Raw genomic sequence first — 17,233 nt, forward strand, 5'->3', positions numbered from 1 at the left:
TGTTAGAGAGATTTAGAGATACCAAGAGAGTTGGCAATCATGTAGCTTAGTTTCTTTTTATTTTCGTTAAAGGGGTGGTAGGCCTTAGGAGTTCATGAGACACTAAAATTAATGATGCATCCTAATTAAGTAAATGTTCAGTTTCTTTTCTTGATTGCAATACTGTACAAAATAGAAGGAGAAAACAATCAAATTGCTTCATGTCAATCTTTTCATGAAAATAAAAATCCTCCCACTCCGTGTCAGTCATTCTCTAGTGGTCTCATTTTAGATCTCAAATTTCTTGTAATATTTTGCTAATTTCCCTTGGCTTCTGCACTTAATCTTATTGTGCTTTTTCTTCATACCATATAGTTTTCATATAATCTCCAAATGTAAAGATCTTTATTCACTCTCTTATACCTATATGTATATTTTAAAAAACCAAGTCAGTATGGATTGAATGATAATATGCGTAAAACTATACTAAGTAGTACATTATAAATAAATAAAACTATGTAATATTATAAGCTTTAAAATTGTTAGTTTATTTATGGAAAGTAGTGCTTTGTCCAGTTCTTCACACTCTGGTTTCTATCCATTCCTTATACAAGCAAGTTGGCAGAATCAACTTGGCTCTTGATGAAATATTTCAGTACCTGGAGGAATGGAATGGCCATGAAGCAAGAGTTTGCTGTTAAATCATAAAGTTACTTGAGAGGAAACAACCTACTAGCTTTTCTTGAACTCTTTGCTGACTGACTCGGTTTCCTACTGCTGCTATTATAAATTACCACAAATACACAGTGTCTTAAAACAACACAAATTTATTCCTACAGTCCTGAGGTCAGAAGTCTAAAATGGGTCAGCAAGGCTTCATTTCCTCTGGAAGGTCCAGGGAAGAATCTGTGTCCTTCCCTTCTCTAGCTTCTAGAGGGTGCCCTGCCTGCATTCCTTGCCTATGCTGGTCCCTATCACTCCATCTGCTTCTGCCATCACATCTCTTTCTCTGACTCTGTCCTTCTGCCTTTCCCTTGTAAAGATGCTTGTGATTGCATTAGACAGACACAGCTCACGTAGGCTTCCTACCTGTTTCTCAGGGTCCTTAACCTTATGAAATTGGCAAAGTTCCTTTGGCCATATAAAGGAGCCCAGTTCACACGTTCTGGGAATTAGAATGTGCACATTTTGGGGGCTAGTATTCTTTCTACCAAACTGATTAACTATTGAAATCCAGATACAAGGATGGATTATAAGGAAGTTGTGTCTGATCATTTCTTTGAATGTTTTCAAGACTGACATTTTTGTAAGTGACTTCAAAAATTGTGCAAGTTTATAAATGTCCGTTGATATTCCATCAATGCATAGAACCACTATGCCAATGAACATACTTTGGTCACTATACTCATGAATACATTTTGATAGTACAATTTAGAAAATAATCATTTTTATTAATGTCAAACATTTAATTCTGAGGATTCTGAATAGCAAAATGTTATATAACCTTATAGCTTTATGGGGCAACTCATAATATTAAAAACATTTCACTCTTCTATAACTATAATTTACTTGCAAAACTTGACAGATAAACAATTTACACTTGCATAAATAATGTATTAATAAAATTAACAGATAACTTGATATTTTCATTAAATTTCTTCTTCTGTCCAACAAATTAAGAACTGAAAGATGATTAAAAAATAGCTCAATTATTTCTTTTAGTAATGAAAAATGATGCTTCAATTTCCTCAAACCTCATTTTTCTCATTTTCAAATAAACAGAATGCTTTAATTCACAGCATGGCGAGAGGATGAAATTAGTATGGTGGCTAGTAAGGTATCTATAAAAACATGAACTCCCATGTAACAACTAAGGGTCATCATTGTTAACATGGTTTACTAGGACTAATATATGTCAAATATTCTGAAAATATTTTGAAGAATGCTGTCATTTAGTAACAATATTTCTAAGTGTTGGATAAAAATTAAATATAATAAGCCTTTATAATAATGTTAAAGAGGGAAAGTTTGGTGAGGTACTTAATTTCATCTATTAAATAAATACTAATTCAGCTCCTTTTCTATGTAGTATCCTGTACTTGTCAGTGGAGATACAAGTAAGTGAGTTAAGAATAAATATTGAAAATATACAGTAACGGTTCCTTCTTCATGGAACTGATAGTAGGCAGCTTGTGTCTGAAATATTATAGGTTAGGCTCTGAATTCCATTATGTACATGTGAAGACATTATCAATCACACAAAAACACATATAGCGATACAAATGCTACTTAACGAATCTTCCCAGAGTGCTTCTATATCCCAGTATTTTATATGTGATAGAAAGGTACAATGGAAATCCACTGAAACTATGACATCATAAAAACTCACTTCCGATTCTTCTTTTTTTTTTGAAGTAGAAAAGAAGAGCTTTACTGCTTTGGCAGGCAAAGGGGGCCACAGTGGGCTAATGTCCTCAAAACTGTGTGTCCCCCAACTTCCAATTCTGATTCTTCTACTTGGTTTGGCAAATTAATTAAGCTCTTTGAGACTATTCCGTCATATATGAAATGTTCATAACAAAATTGCACAATTTGATATTGAGATAATTTATTTAAAGAAACAGATCCACAGAAGGCTTTTAAAAGAATTCTATGAACTTACTTATCTTACCCTTTAACAATTATATTTTTATTTATCAACAAGTAGGTTTTCATTAGTGTGGATTTTTTTCAAGACTTGAAACATAAAATAACCAATATAAATTCTTCTTCATATGTGTTTCATCTTTTGCAATATTCTAGATTAGTGTAAAAATTTAATTTTATAGTAAAGAGCACATTCTAATGTTGAAATCTGATTCTATTCTTATCTTGTTTAATCCCGGAATGATACCCCTTCTGAAATAATAATAACTCCCAATAGATTTTAGTGTTTATGTTTGTCTTTTAGGTTTTCTATTTCCAAAACTTATGACTTGAATGTAATACTCAAATATTGATGTATATGAAAGAATGAAGACTGATATGGCTTCAGGCACTGCAGAAAATTGAACACCCTCTAAATGGCTAAAGTCTTGCAGCTTTTCTCCTAATAAGGATAGCCTTTTTTTAAATGGAACATGGATTTTTTTTTTTTTTTTTGCATGATGTTTTCTTAACAATGCACTGTCTTAGTCTCTGCATTTATTTCATATTGTGTGTGTGTGTGAGTTTGTCATTTCTGATGTAAGTCAGGGTCTAGTTAAACAGCTTATTTTGAGATGATGGGGTTCCTCTTGATACAATCCTATTCCTATATTGGTAGGACATTTAAAAAGTAGAACACAGAGGTGACATGATGGAGTATGATCTTCAGGTGTTTGGAATTATCTACAATTTAAGGTTGTATTGTGTGGTTGAAAATAGTCTAGGGAAAAACCCAATGCACAAACAGAAAGAACACTGAGAATCTTTCCTGAGGAAGTAAAATTACGTAATGAAATGTTCTCCAATCATTGAGGTCAGGGGTGGAGGGAGGAGGGGAGGATAAAACACAGCAGGGAAAGAAAAGTTTTCTACAACGAAGAGTATTATCAACAAAATAAACTCAGAAAAGACTGCAATTTATTCATCTTTGCACTGCTCTCTCTTCTTCATTTATTACTTAGCCCAATCTCAGAAGCACTACTTGTTTTAGCAGGTAGTAATAGAATTTAATTGATTTAGAATGAATACTAGCTAAGAAACTGGGAAAGCTACATTTAAAGTTCCTTGGGTTCCTAGTTAGCGTATGATTACACTAATCACTTAATCTCTCTGGTTCTCAATCTCTCGATCATAATGAAGGAGTTAGACTAAACTATCTTTAATGTCCCTTCAAGTTCCAACACACTTTTTTGAGATTTGAATATGTTGGTCAGTTTATTTAGCAGCATATTGATCTTGTTGCTGAAATTCGGTCTCTGTACACCTGTGCTGGATTAAATCTCTGAGACAGAGTTCTGGGTGAAGTAGAAAGAAACAGCTTTCTTGCCTTGGCTAATGCCCTCAAGACTGTGTGTCCCGCCCTGGAGAGGGTAGTGAGGAGTCTTATAGTGTTCAAGGAGCAGGGTGTGATCAGCTTGTGGACATTCTTCTGATTGGCTGGTGGTGAGGTCATCAGGAGTCAACATCATCACCCTTCTGGTTCCAAACGGTCTGGGGTCTCTGTGCTTGTGGGCAGCAGACAGTTAACCTCTCCCACTGGCGGGGGTTTCAGTATCTGCAAAACAGCTCAAAGGACACGGCTCAGAATATTATCTACAGTCCTTGATTAAGAACTAAAAGTCCTTGACTTTATTTAAAGGCTAAAGTATTATTATTTTATCTTGCTTGACTGTTTTCCTTTCTGCATTTTCTGACTTCTCTGATTAAATTTATTCTTTGACTAAGGTTTTCTACAAACCAAACACAGGCGCAGGACATGGGTGTGTATCTATTCTGGGAAGGCCTTGTAGGGTCCTGCTTGGTTACAATCTCATGAAGTGAGACGTGACTTAAGTATTTAAGAAGTTTTAGACACTTTCAAAGAGAAAACTCTAAAACCAAAATAATCACATAACAAAGAGACTAAAAGGAATAAATTTAAATACTCTAATGAGGGCAATTATATATGCATAAATGTGCGTGTTATGTATGACTCTTGTATATGAGGAACAGTTTGAATGTACGTATTATAACCCATTTTTGTTATAAATTTGATTTCAGGTTAAAATAATCTGAAGCATATTGACATTTCTCTTCACAAGCAATTTGCTTCACTAATTCACTTTCTCTAATTCAACATATCTTGGATGTTGCTTTTAGATTCAAAATTTTAGTGGATGAATAGGTAAGAAATACATTAGGTGGTACCTGTATATTTCAAAAGAAGAAGGAGCCAGAATAGCAGACAAAAACATTACCTGTGATACAAAACTTGCTCAAATACCAACTGCAGATGTGCCTGGAGATTATCCAGGAAAAGACATGCTCAACATAAAATTAAAATGCATAACTTATTGAGTACATAAGTTTGAAATCTAAGTTCATACCTGATTTGTACTTAAGGTAAAAACCAGCTAGGAGATATAAAGCGTATGGCTCTATTTGGCGGCTGATCAAATATAATCATATGATTTAATATAATGTTAAAATACATTGTTTATTAAAGTGCTATAAACTATTTTAAAGTTAAGGAACAATGGGACACAAAATTAATATTTTTTATCCTTTCCTGTTTTTCTCCAAATATTTAAAAGAACATCAACCTCCTATTTATTTCACATATATGCTAAAAATGCTAATGTTACATTTTCTAATTTAAGTTCGGTCCTCAACAAATAATTCTATTTCCTTGAATAACAAATTAGGTAAGTAGGTTTAGGCAGCATATTGAAATTTTCATATGAAAAGTATGCTCTCTTTCTACCACAAATGTTAGGTTTGTGTTTGTAATGAATGTAATTCAGGATATTCATCCTCCTTGTGTGGGCCTCAGACCCCCCCAGCAACATATGTGTAAAACACAGGGACATACACAGAAATCATCCTTTTGGTAAGATGAGATGACTGAAGAAAACCTTCTGTTCTAGGACAGCATTAGGAATGGAATACAGCCTAAGGAGAGAAAGAAAAAAAATAGTTATGCAAACATATCCTTAGTGAAAATTTTTCCCTTGCCAATTTTGAAAGTAATGACCACTACAGATTTGCACACCTGCACGGTGCGCCTTACTATTGTAATATCCCACTTGGCTATCTCTCTTCTAGGATTTTATATTAGTGCTTTCTAGAAAATTGATTATCTGAAATAAAGCCTATTCTTACCATCTTAACAATGGAATTTTAAGATCAGATATTTCAGATGAGGCTAAGGGGCATCCTGAATACATTTTATGACAATTAGCTCACCGTTATCACGAAAATTTGGGGATAAGGAATTGACAGCGGAAAGAATGACAACGGAGGAAAAAAATGAATATGAATAGTTCACTAGTAAAATATATCCTGTAGCTCAAAATTACAATGGTTTCTCTTAGAGGAAGTCTCTTTTAATTGTTCACATTCAAAACGGTCAGCTTACACTTGCAAAACCAAGTTCACGCAGTTTGCAATCTTTGTTATTCTGCGCACCTAGTGACATAGGACGTCAGCACAATCAAGAGCCCTTAAGCTCCTTCCCACTATAAACCTACCCATTCTCCACAGAATGAGCGTGTGCAGCCTGGGGGTGCTGTAGACTCACGGAAGCCAGAGGGCTTGATGAATTCATAGGTATCACCACGACATGCAAATACCTACTTCGGTCGCCATGAATTTGTTTCTGGTGCAAGAATTGGACAGAGGGTGTACACACTAGTAAGACGTTTCTATGACTTTAACTTTCCTGGCCAAAAATGTGAAAAATACACGTTCTCATATCTGAAACTGAAAAAAAAAATATTTTAGAACATGGTGAAGGGGCACAGACACGGGGCTACGACCCCAAACTATTTTCTTTATTTTCAGAAAGGAAAGAGCGTAAGAAATAAGGGAGATATTTAACTACCCATTTAGCAAACAAGCAGGCATCAGCTTTATCTGTGTCTGGATTGTGAACGTAGGAAATTTAGGACCTTCAAACCTTCACGTTGCCTGCTTAAAGCCCCTTTCTTCAAATTCACCCTTACAAGCTACTACTCTCCTAGGAAGGAGGAAAAGAAAATTTCCGCTGACCCAGCTCGTGATTTCCATACAGAGAGCAAATAAATGAATGGAGAGGGGGATGGGACAGTGTGAAGCAATGTGTTTCCTTTTCAACCGCAGAAAATAAGATTACTTACCAAGAACATTTTTATCCGGGGGAAATGTTTATTCCCTCTATCATTCGGCGCCTCAGTCTCTGCAAAAAATCAATTTCCACTCTACCTTTTCCTCCTATTTCTAAAAGAAAGAGAGAGCGAGAGCGAGAGAGGAGGATAATGCTTAAGCTTCAGGGTCCAGAGGAAGATACAGAGGGCAAAAGGCTCCCACAGCGCTCTTTACCCAGATCCCAGCGCTGAGAGTGAACCTCTGGGGGGAGGAAGGGAGATTCTCTAAGGAGGGTGCGGGGGGGGGATGGCGACGGGGGGATTCATTTCACTGTCAAAACATAAATCATCCGCCAGCCCCTCAGTCACACAAGCAATTCCCTAGGGGAAGTAGGTTTCAAAGAGAAAAGGGAAGTTCCTTAATTGAAAGAGAGGGGGTGGGGGTGGGGGATTTGGGCTCGGAGAACGGATGGAGCCGTAGAGGAAAGGGGGAGAAGGAATAAATCTAGTCTTACCCGATCGATCAGGCGATCGTTTGTGCTGTTTCGGGCTATGAAAAAGGCAAGATAATGCATGCGGCAGCAAAGCCTTTTCTGGCACCCTCTCCCTCCGCAATTGTTTAGGAATAAGAGGTGACGCGGGAGTCTCACAGCCTGCCACCTGCTCCCCCAGGGACGGTCGTCAGAACCTCCAAAGCTCTAGCTTCTAAAGCGAGGCGTTTAGAGCTGAGGTTTCGAAGGGAAGTCAATTGCCTGGAGTCCCGGGGAAGCAGCATTCGCCGAGGAAGCAGGACCTGGGAGGGCTCCTGCCGCCGCCGCCGCCGCTTCCACCCGCCGGTTCCCTGCCGCCCCCCCCCACCCACCCCCCGCTGCCTAAGCCTCCCGGCACAGCGCCCCTGAAAGCGCCAGGCGACCCGGCCTCCTCTGCGTCTTCAGCCCCCAATGCAAATCGCTGATGCTCTGGTCATCCTAAAGTGACCACAGTGGTCATTGGGGGGCTTGTTTGTGTTGGGCTTCCTTACTACGCCTCCCTCGGTTGCTGCGAGGGGGAGGGTTCAAGGGAACTCCTAGTGAAATGCACTGATGGAATACTATTAATCCTAATGAACATGTTCCCAACGCAGGTAACTCTTAAAGAACTGAGAGTGGGTAGATCAGAGCGGGATTTCCGAAGCGGTGCCCTCTTGAATTCTCATTGGATCCTTCCCAGCAGCCTAAATCACTCTTGCCGCTCTGTCTATCAGGATGATTACAGCCTCGCTCCCTAGTTCTCTGTTTATCCCAGTGTCTTCAACACATCCTTTTACTTCTCTTTGCAGATTTATCTGTAGTTCACCTCCTGGTCTCTGGGGTTACACAGCTTTTATTTTTCCCCACTGTATGGGGCTGTACAGTCCGTAAAATTTCACTTAGTCTGCCTAAGGCTCACCACAAATAAGCCCCCTCCCACTCCCCCTGAAATAAAAGGCACCTCTTTCACACTTTGCTTCCCTCCCTTGGGGCTTCCTGGCTCTGCGTGTAACTTGTTTTTACCTGGTATGCCACCAGGAACTGCTGATTATTTCAAAGTTGCACCACCCTGAAGCTCATCACTTTACCTTGGTTTGGAAGATCATGGACTATCTGTTGGCATCTTGGATGTATTTTTCTCATAGTCATCTTGCTTCCTGAAATTTCCTCTGGTAAGTTCTTCTCTTTGTATGTTGTGAGGAAACTTAGTGCTAGTGTTATTTTTAATAAGCTTGTTTGTTTAAAAGATGTCTCATTTCTTACATTTTTGTCACTTTCAGAACTCAAAGATCTATGTGAATGTGTTGATTAATTTGTATGTTAGTTGAAGTTGTGCCGATGTAGCCCATGTAATGAATTACCCCATCTCCTTTTACATTCTTTATTTATTTCTGCCCTCATTTATATTACAGGTTATAGGAAACATTAACCGTCTCCCCCTCCCCCAGTCATGCTTCTTGGCACACATTCTTAAGCCATTTGAAAGGTCAAATTTTATGTTTATCTAAGAGTAAGCTTAACACAGATCTTCTGACAATCGCAGGGTCTGGCAAAGTACACTCTTTCCCTATCTTTAGAAGGTGGTTCAGGTCACTATTTGTTCATTGTAAGCAATTACGTGGCTAGGGAGGACTTTTGTAAAGTGTATTTTTAGGAGTTCAGCAGGATACTAAGCACTAAAAGCCACTGTATGGTAACATGAGTGTGAGTTTTGAATGCCCCATTTTTTTTTTTTTTTTTTTACAACATCCCAAATCACACATGAACACATTATTTGGGGTGTTGTATTTAAATTCAGGCATCACATTAGGGAGTAGGTTTCCGATTTTGTGAACTTAGCGGGCGAACAGCTAGTTGCATGCAGAGCGCTCATTTCAGAGGAAGAGAGCTATTAGAAGAAAGCACTGATTATCTTGGTACTAATCATTGAAATTCAGGGACAGACTTTATATGAAAATTTTAATTGCCTCACTCTTCACACTTGTTCAACCCCCAGACTCAATTTTAATAAGTATGTTAATATGTCAGTGGTTTTTTTTTTTACTTTTATGAGTATTTTTATGAGATTAACTGACAGTTATGATGATCACTTCCCCTTTAAGTATAGGTGTGCTGAGAAACATTTAAATCTTAGCTTTTACTTCACACATTGACAGGGACGCAGAATTTATTAAATGCCAAACCCGAATGTATCAGTCGTCTCTAATGCATGCTGAGGTTTGGGGTTTTTCTCTGTGAACCCCCCCCCCCCGAACCCCTCCCCATAAGAACAAGTTGCTGGTTTCTACATTTCTGGTTATTGGGATGGATGGAAGTGAAAACCTATTGTTCAAGATTTTCTTTCTTTCCTTCTTTCTTCCTTTTTCTCCCCCCCCCCTTTTAAACATTTCTCGAAAAGAACTATTTCTGTCGTCATTGATGACTGACTCGACACCCTAAGTCATGCTTTTTTAAATTCAAAAGCCCTTTTAGCTTCCAGACAGAAAAGTACTCCAGCTGCGGCATCATCCATTCCCCCAGTCTCGGGATTCAAGGGCTTTTCCCCCTTGGCTTCCACCGAGAGAACGGGGCTGCCTGTGGTCCGCACCACTGGGCTCCCCTCACCCGTCACTAGTTTCTATCTGGTCTCCTTCCCAGCCTGGTCGTCCTGTCTGACAAGTGCCTTCAGCGCCCGAGACTTCAGCTGAAGAAACGAGGGGTTTACCATAATTCACCTATTCAAACAGCCTCTTTGGAGGACTGCTGCTGTTGCGCAGGAGTGGAGGGAGGGAAGAAAAAAAAAAAAAAAAAACCAACTTTCCGTGCAGTCAGATCTTTGCTTCTTAACCTAGTCTACTCCAGTAAGGCACAGACGTCAGGTACTTAGGTAAGTGCGTTTTTTTTTTTTCTTTTCTTGTATCATAACCTGAAACTCAGGTTGGTGGAGGGGAGATATGCATTGCCCCGTCAAGGACGCTTGAACCGGGAGGACGAGCAACAGGCGACTCTGCCTGGAGATTTGTCCGCAGCTCGTGGCAACGCCTAAGCCACCTGGGCGTCGGGAGCACGGAGGACAAGGTGCGCGGAGGACAAGGCGCCCCGTCGACCGGGCAGCCCGGGCTTGGCGCCGGAAATGGGGGTGACCCTCGCGGGTGGGGACCGTGCCCCGCGCCCCGCCCGCTCCGCCGGCGCAGGCTCGGCTCTAGGCCCCTGCGGCTAACGTGCGCCCGGCGTGGGCATTCGCAGCCCTGGAGGCGGGCGCGCGCCAGGGGGTTCATCCTCGCTTCACGCGCCATTTCCAGTCTTCCTCCCGCCGAATTTGAGCAAAACCTCTTTTCTGTGCTAGAGGCCAGATTTGGGAGCTCTAGAATCCCTCAGCAGCGCCCATCTGCGTTTGTATTTATTAATTATTATTATTATTATTTTTCACGAGCTGTACCTAGGACTAAGGAATGACGGCTCTCCAGCGTGCCTGCTTCATAAAAAATGAGCCTCCATCCATCCGTTTAGCTGGGCTTAGAATAGCTGACTTCTCAGGCTCTGTGTGAGAGTGTTGCTCACCGTCACACCCCTCCCTTCCTTCACCGACTCGCAGGAATCCGGAGGGTGGAGCGGTGGGGGAAAGAAAGAGTTGGATTTGAACTTGGAGCCAGAGGTTGGAATATAAGTGCAAAGCAAAGAGTCAGGGTTGTGAGTCTTTCAGCTTCCGTTATACCCACTTGCAAGTTAGGCTTTTCGGTTTCCGTCCCCCTTTCCTGGAGGCGGGGCGGGAGGTAGGAGGATCCAGGCTGGGAGCGCCCCCCTCCGGCGTCCACCCGAGAGGGGGTGGTGCTTCTTGGCTGCTGGTGATGATCGTTCCGCAGCCGAGCAGTGGCAGAGAGTTTAAGCCTCCGATGGCCGTTCTGCTAGTCTCCAAGAGTTGAGCCACAGTCCCTTTCACTTTGCACCAGGTCAGAAACGTAATCAGCCCTTTAGAGCAGGGACCACCTTCTGATGGGAATCCGACTGGGAAACGCTGGGGAGGCTCTACCCTCGAAGATAAGAGGCATGTTTCCGGCTGTGTGAGATACCAACCGGAGGCTTGAAACGAGGAAGAGGTGACTGGGGTTGCCAAATAACCCTCCTATTGCTTACAAATAGTCTAGCCGGCCAAATAGATGTAAGCAAAGAAGACAGCACCGGGGTATAAAACTGTCACAGCAGCTTCGAAGACAGATGATTCAGATTTGGGGTACTTTTTCTTTTGCGAGCTGTTTAGATTTGCCATCATGCAGTTAAGCAGGTAAGGACTGAATGTCTGTATTTTATTGACAATGATATAACCTGTGTTTGACCCCTCCCGTGATAATTTTTCCCTGTTTGAAGCGATGGAATACATGTATTTTCAAACGGGTCTGCTATGATGCATAACTTCTTGATATTTGCATTCAAGAACCACTTAAATCCACTTAAATGTTTAACATGCATTCACTTGAATGTTCAAGGTACATTTATTTAAATGGTTAACAATGTTACAAAAATCCTAGACTGGGCCAAGGTGAGAGGAAGAAATGGGGAGGGTAGAAGTTAGAGGAAGGAATGTAGAACCCTAATGAAGGATGTAAGCTAGTAGTTTTAAGCAGAAATGCCTTAAAACTGCTTCTTGTTAAGGTCATAGACCTGAATATATAAAGGAGAATTGGAGAACTTTTAAGGGCATCTTCAACTAGCAATTTAATTCTGACTACTTGAGAGAAATGTTTTGTGGGTATTTTCATGTAATTTTCTCAGTTTCAAAAAAAAAAAAAATATTTGGGGTAAAGGTGGATTGGGTTGTCAAATAGGATGAGAAAAGAGCTTGCCCTAAAGCAGTGTTATGTATGACCCCAGTATAGAAATCTCTGGGCTTAGGAAACCAGTTGGAAACTGAAAAATAAAATATAAACACATTTTTTAAATTATGGAAAATCTCCCATAAATAAATCTTTTTAAAATTCCAGGTTTTGGAGATGTATAATGTTACCAGCCAATAGATTTCTTCCACTATCAGACGTAAAAATCCCCCAAAATCTCAATTAAAATGAAAAACACAATTTGAATAAGTTATTATTATTGATATTGTTTTGCTATGTTTTGCTTACATGTTGAAGGAGTCTGGAGTCCCCACACAGTGAAGCAAAAAATTTTGATAAGATATAATCCTAAAACTATTTCATTTATTTCTAACAGTTTTTCTTCTCTAAGAAATTGTATTCTTTAAGATTTTTCTCTGGAAATAATTTTAGTACTTACATTTATTGACGTAGATCTCTGATCAATAATTTTTCTGCTTGTAAGGCTCACTGATAACATCTTGAAGAAATATGAAAGATAATTGTGACTTTGGGTCATAAAATTGCAAAGTTATGGTGCTTTTCTTAATTTGATGCAAGAGGTAGTTTTTAACTCCACTGGAAAAAGTAATTTGTCAATGAATTCTAATTCCTCAGTTCTTTTGCATTTTACCCTCTGGAGTTCTACTGCAGTGAATATACCATTATTATACATTGTATTACATATGTATGCCCACTTTTGGGTGAGTGAAGAAGGTATTTATTTTAAATTACATTGCTTTACTAGTGTTTTTAAATGAAGTAGACATGATACCATATGATTGATTTCATTTATCATTTAATCAGATAATGTCATTCCAGCTTCTCATGAGATATTTTCTCTTAATAAACTCAACATTGTAATGGAAATGTACATTTTTTAATAAAATACAGTACATTTTGATTTTCTTCATGCAGAATGATTGATATATGATAAACAAGTAAATCAAACCTAAGTAGGAAGAAACCATTGGGACTCTAAGAGTGTGTGTGTGCATGTGTGTGTGTATCATATACATACATGCATATATGAAATTAGCCTTACTCCTAGATTTGTGTGTTTTCTAAATAAAGATGGAATTTCTTTTCAGAATAGTGCCTTTGTGTGTTTCTCTCTACAAGTGCAAATAACTCAACTGATAGGACTTCAAAACTTTGATGCTCTGTTATCAGCCTATACTTCAGTTTCCTATATTACCAGTTATTTTGATTTTTTTCATATTATCTCCAAAAAGAGTAGTTACTGACTAGAGTGTCTAAAATTTTAATAATTTAGAAAATTAGATATTAGTATTAGAAGTTCAAAGTTCAGATGCAAAGACAAATGTAACGCCCATCCATGGCAAGTTTTGCACAAATCTATCGTTTATTAAAAAATATCCCAAATGTGTTTGTATGTTATGATTATGACTTATGATTAATGAGGTCCTCTTCTAAGATTCTTAACAGTTGTCTTTTTACCTCCTAGTATTGGGTTATTGTGAAAAGTAGAGAGAGATGGATCTAAGAATCCTTCCTCAATTTTATTTCTAGTTCCATCTCACTAATGCGATCCTAGTAAGGTTTCTTGACTACTCCTTCCAACTCTCATCTCTCACATGGTTGAAAACACCATCTACTTCATAGTGTTTTTGCAGAAAAAATGACAGAAGAGATAAGGATGCTTTAAAAAGACAAACGTTATGAAAACAAAATGTATTTTGAAAATGATACCATGTATCATGTATGTTTGATTTTTTTTGTTTGGTTTCTGGATAAAATTCTTTTTCCATGCAAGAAGTAATGTTGACTCAACTGAAAAAAAAATTAGTACCAAATATTCTTGGTCTATGTTTTTATGGTGTCTAATGAGTTTACACAGTATCTCTTTTGTTTTGATATTGTGTAGCTAAGAAACAAAAAACAAAAAACACAAGCTTAAAGAGTACACTCCTTAAGGTACATTAGTTCTTATTTACATTGTATTTACCTTGGCTTTAATGAAGTTCTCGGAGAAGAGGCACTTTGACAAAAATAGTTGCTCTTGATTGACTTTTCAGCGTCATTTCGTGAAAGTCTGATTTCTTAGCAGATTTGTATTAACTTGTTGATCTCTGTCAGATCAAACTATTCTCATATAACAGCTTTCATAATGAAGAAACTCGAGAAAAGCCAGACTTGTAATTTCTCACATTATCAACTCATATTCAGCTTACCAGGATTAATTAGGTGACATCTAGCATTGTTGGTGTTTTAATTTAGCAGCTACATGGATAATTTCATTTAGACATTTAGTAGTGTAACTCTGACCAGTTTTTCCATGCACTGCTATTTGGTTTTATGATTTTAATGTTTACAGTTCATGAGTTCTAAAGGAGAGCAAAAGAAAAAAAATTGTTTAATATTATTGATTGCTAATGGATGATCTTGATTCTTAAAAGAAGGAAATAGTATTAAGATGTTTATTCTGTTCTATAAAAGAGTAAAAGATTCTCTGAAGATGAAATTGAATCATAAACACTAATGGCCCTTTTGCTGAAAATATATCTAGAAGTCCTGGCCTAGCTCCCTTTTTTTTCTTTTTGGCGATATCAAATAGCCACTCAAACCATTTTACACTGGTCATCAAATATCCACATCAATAACATTTTAAGGCTTTTATTGCTATCATTTCAAGGCATATTTGATGGGTTATTTAGAATATTTATATCCAATTAGTTATTTGTAGACCTATCCAGTTACAAAATCTCCATAGATAATTATTTCATAAGCTATGAATTAGCTCTTCTATACTTAAGGTTTGAAATAAAGTATTCATGCAAACAGTTCTGGTATATTTCTCAATTTCATATTCAAAGTAACAAATCATGAATAACTAATAGATGCTCTAATTGAAATAAACACAGTTATTTTCTAACCAGTTTCTTTTCCCCCAAGATGAAAAGACATAACTAATATACTTCTAATGAGCTGATTGAATTACTACATATTTTATCATGACATAAATAGTTGTGTTAATTTTGTAACTGTTTATTTTTAACCAGGAACGCATAAATTCAGATGTGGAAAAATGACATGCAATATAATAAATTAGGAAATCTTAAAGAGTCTTATTATTCTATATTCATTGTTATTTCTTACACACAATTCATAATTTCTCAAATTTTTTATTTTTTAAGTTTAGAGTTAAAAATGGTATTTATCCTCAGTGTAAACTATTTTTATTTATAATTTTTTTTAGGAGCATTTGTATTAATGCATAAACCTTAATTTACTCAGATGTGGATGCCTCTAAAAGCACCCAAGGCATAACACATTTCTTTTAATAGCTGATAAAGGAGCTACCATGTTACAGTTTCAGCAAATTAAATCTATAAAATACACATTTATTGATTAAATTAATAAATATGTTAACATTACATTCGAACGTATTGTAGCTCTCTGCTATATAAGAATTATTGTCTCATAATGGTGTGTTTCATTTAAATTCCATTATAGCTTTATTGTGAAAGAATACTTACAGATAGACTTATTTTTCCTGATTTCTGCAGATATCAGACAACCTCATCAGGATTGAGCTGTTTTTTATGAACTTTTCTGGAGTTTTGCATTTTGTTAATTTTAAAAGCTATCTCTAGAATATTGCACTATAAAAAAGTAATCTAGCCTTGGGAAGACAAGAATTGAGTAAGCATGCATTTGAGCTTTTCAGTGTCAAACAGTGGCTGTATATAAACACACTGCTACTGTACAGTTCATTTAACACTCTCACAACTGAAAACTATAATCTTTAAAACATTTCAGATGCTCTCCACAAATATAAGCCAGTTTGGGAAAGTGATTAAGTCAAATCAAGGAGTAAATTTAGCATGGGTTCACTCAAGTATCAAAATACAAAATCACATATGTTTATGCAGGTTGCTAATCATGTGTTCTTTGTAATTTGTGATATCTTTGATATGCATGCACTTTTAAGATGCAAGTATTTGTAACTGTTTTAATACTGTGTACAGAAGCTCCTTCTGTTTAGCTAAAGTAAATATAGAACAAAAGTTAATTCAATCGCGAAATTCCTGGGGTAGACAATACAGTTGTGGCTTTCCTGTCTTTAGTGTGGCAATATTTCTGATGGTTTGAAAAATCAGCCCCTGTACATACATAATACATACGTAAATGTATGTACAGAGATGGTGGAACAGTGTTTTTCAGACGTGAACACCTCAAATAGTAATGAACAAAATCTAAATATTTAGAAGAAAATCATTAAAGGTTGAATAAATCACACAATAAAGTAAACAAATGCTCTTTTAAGATAATTAACCCATACTTTTCGTAACACTAAATATATTAATATACAGACCAAGTCTAGCTTACTCAAAACATTTAAATTGAGTGGCTTTACTTGAATTTACAATGAGAATTTCTGATTATTCATTCAGACCTGTCACCAATATACAAAGTTTCAATACATTATATACATGTGAAAAGTAATATTTCCAAGATTATAGTATCAAATAATGTGGAAGAAGACTAAAGTTTCCAAAATTGAATAATCTAGAAAAAAAAATGAATTGCCAGTGATCAATGAACAACAGCAACAAACTAGAAAGTACATTTTCTGTTCCTTATTACTAATTTCACTCCAAATGAAGTTTTTAAAAACTTGTTAATTTGAATTCAAAACCTGTCTTGAGTAAGCGATTATGATAGCATGTGAATTGTTTCGATTTGTAAGAGATACTCTTTCCTACTTACTGAAAGTTTCACAATCACTTAAAAAATAGCACTTTCATGTTTTGAAATGCGAACTAAGAGAAATGAATCCAGTCTTCCCTGTGAATTGAAACTTAAAGTTCATAGCTAAGAAAAAGGCAATCCCAAGCAATTTCTTAAGAAGCACAAAATTATTCTTGAACCTTTTTTTTTTTTTGACTAAAGTACTTGTTTTCAGCATCTTCTCACCTTTGAGTGGAGACAGATTCTAGACTTACACCCCTCCTCCCCAACACACACAGATTTTTGTAACACTTCTCTCCTTATTTGAGAACTTGTAGATCAAGGACATATTATTGACATTTTAAATGTATAGCTATCTTTATATTTCAGCTAAAAAGGTAACACTAATTATGTTTTAACTGTGTGGAAAAAA

At 37.2% G+C, this 17,233-nt stretch overlaps 1 protein-coding gene and 1 long non-coding RNA gene across 7 annotated transcripts in view; one reads left to right on the plus strand and one right to left on the minus strand.

The window, feature by feature from the left end:
* Positions 1–2,858: 2,858 nt before the first annotated feature.
* Positions 2,859–7,610, minus strand: LOC136793724 (uncharacterized). 3 transcript variants are annotated; one of them, XR_010839349.1, is made up of 4 exons: positions 7,283–7,610; positions 6,801–6,900; positions 6,174–6,405; positions 2,859–4,230 (listed from the first exon to the last, which is right to left on the minus strand). It is a non-coding gene; the product is annotated as an uncharacterized lncRNA (long non-coding RNA). The 3 variants fall into 3 exon arrangements; XR_010839350.1 differs by lacking the exon at positions 2,859–4,230 and adding an exon at positions 4,912–5,595; XR_010839351.1 differs by lacking the exon at positions 6,174–6,405.
* BRINP3 (BMP/retinoic acid inducible neural specific 3) overlaps positions 7,453–17,233 on the plus strand; it is a 431,007-nt gene continuing 421,226 nt past the window's right edge. Inside the window, exon 1 of one of the 4 annotated variants that reach the window (XM_067027571.1) lies at positions 7,453–8,448. The gene's annotated coding sequence lies outside the window, so the exon portion shown is untranslated. Of the gene's footprint in view, positions 8,449–9,766; positions 10,143–11,038; positions 11,538–17,233 lie in introns of those variants that run through there. The other 3 variants (XM_067027570.1, XM_059057529.2, XM_067027572.1) reach the window with 3 other exon arrangements.

This window comes from Kogia breviceps, chromosome 1, assembly GCF_026419965.1.
Source record: "Kogia breviceps isolate mKogBre1 chromosome 1, mKogBre1 haplotype 1, whole genome shotgun sequence".
NCBI classification, from domain to species: domain Eukaryota; kingdom Metazoa; phylum Chordata; class Mammalia; order Artiodactyla; family Physeteridae; genus Kogia; species Kogia breviceps.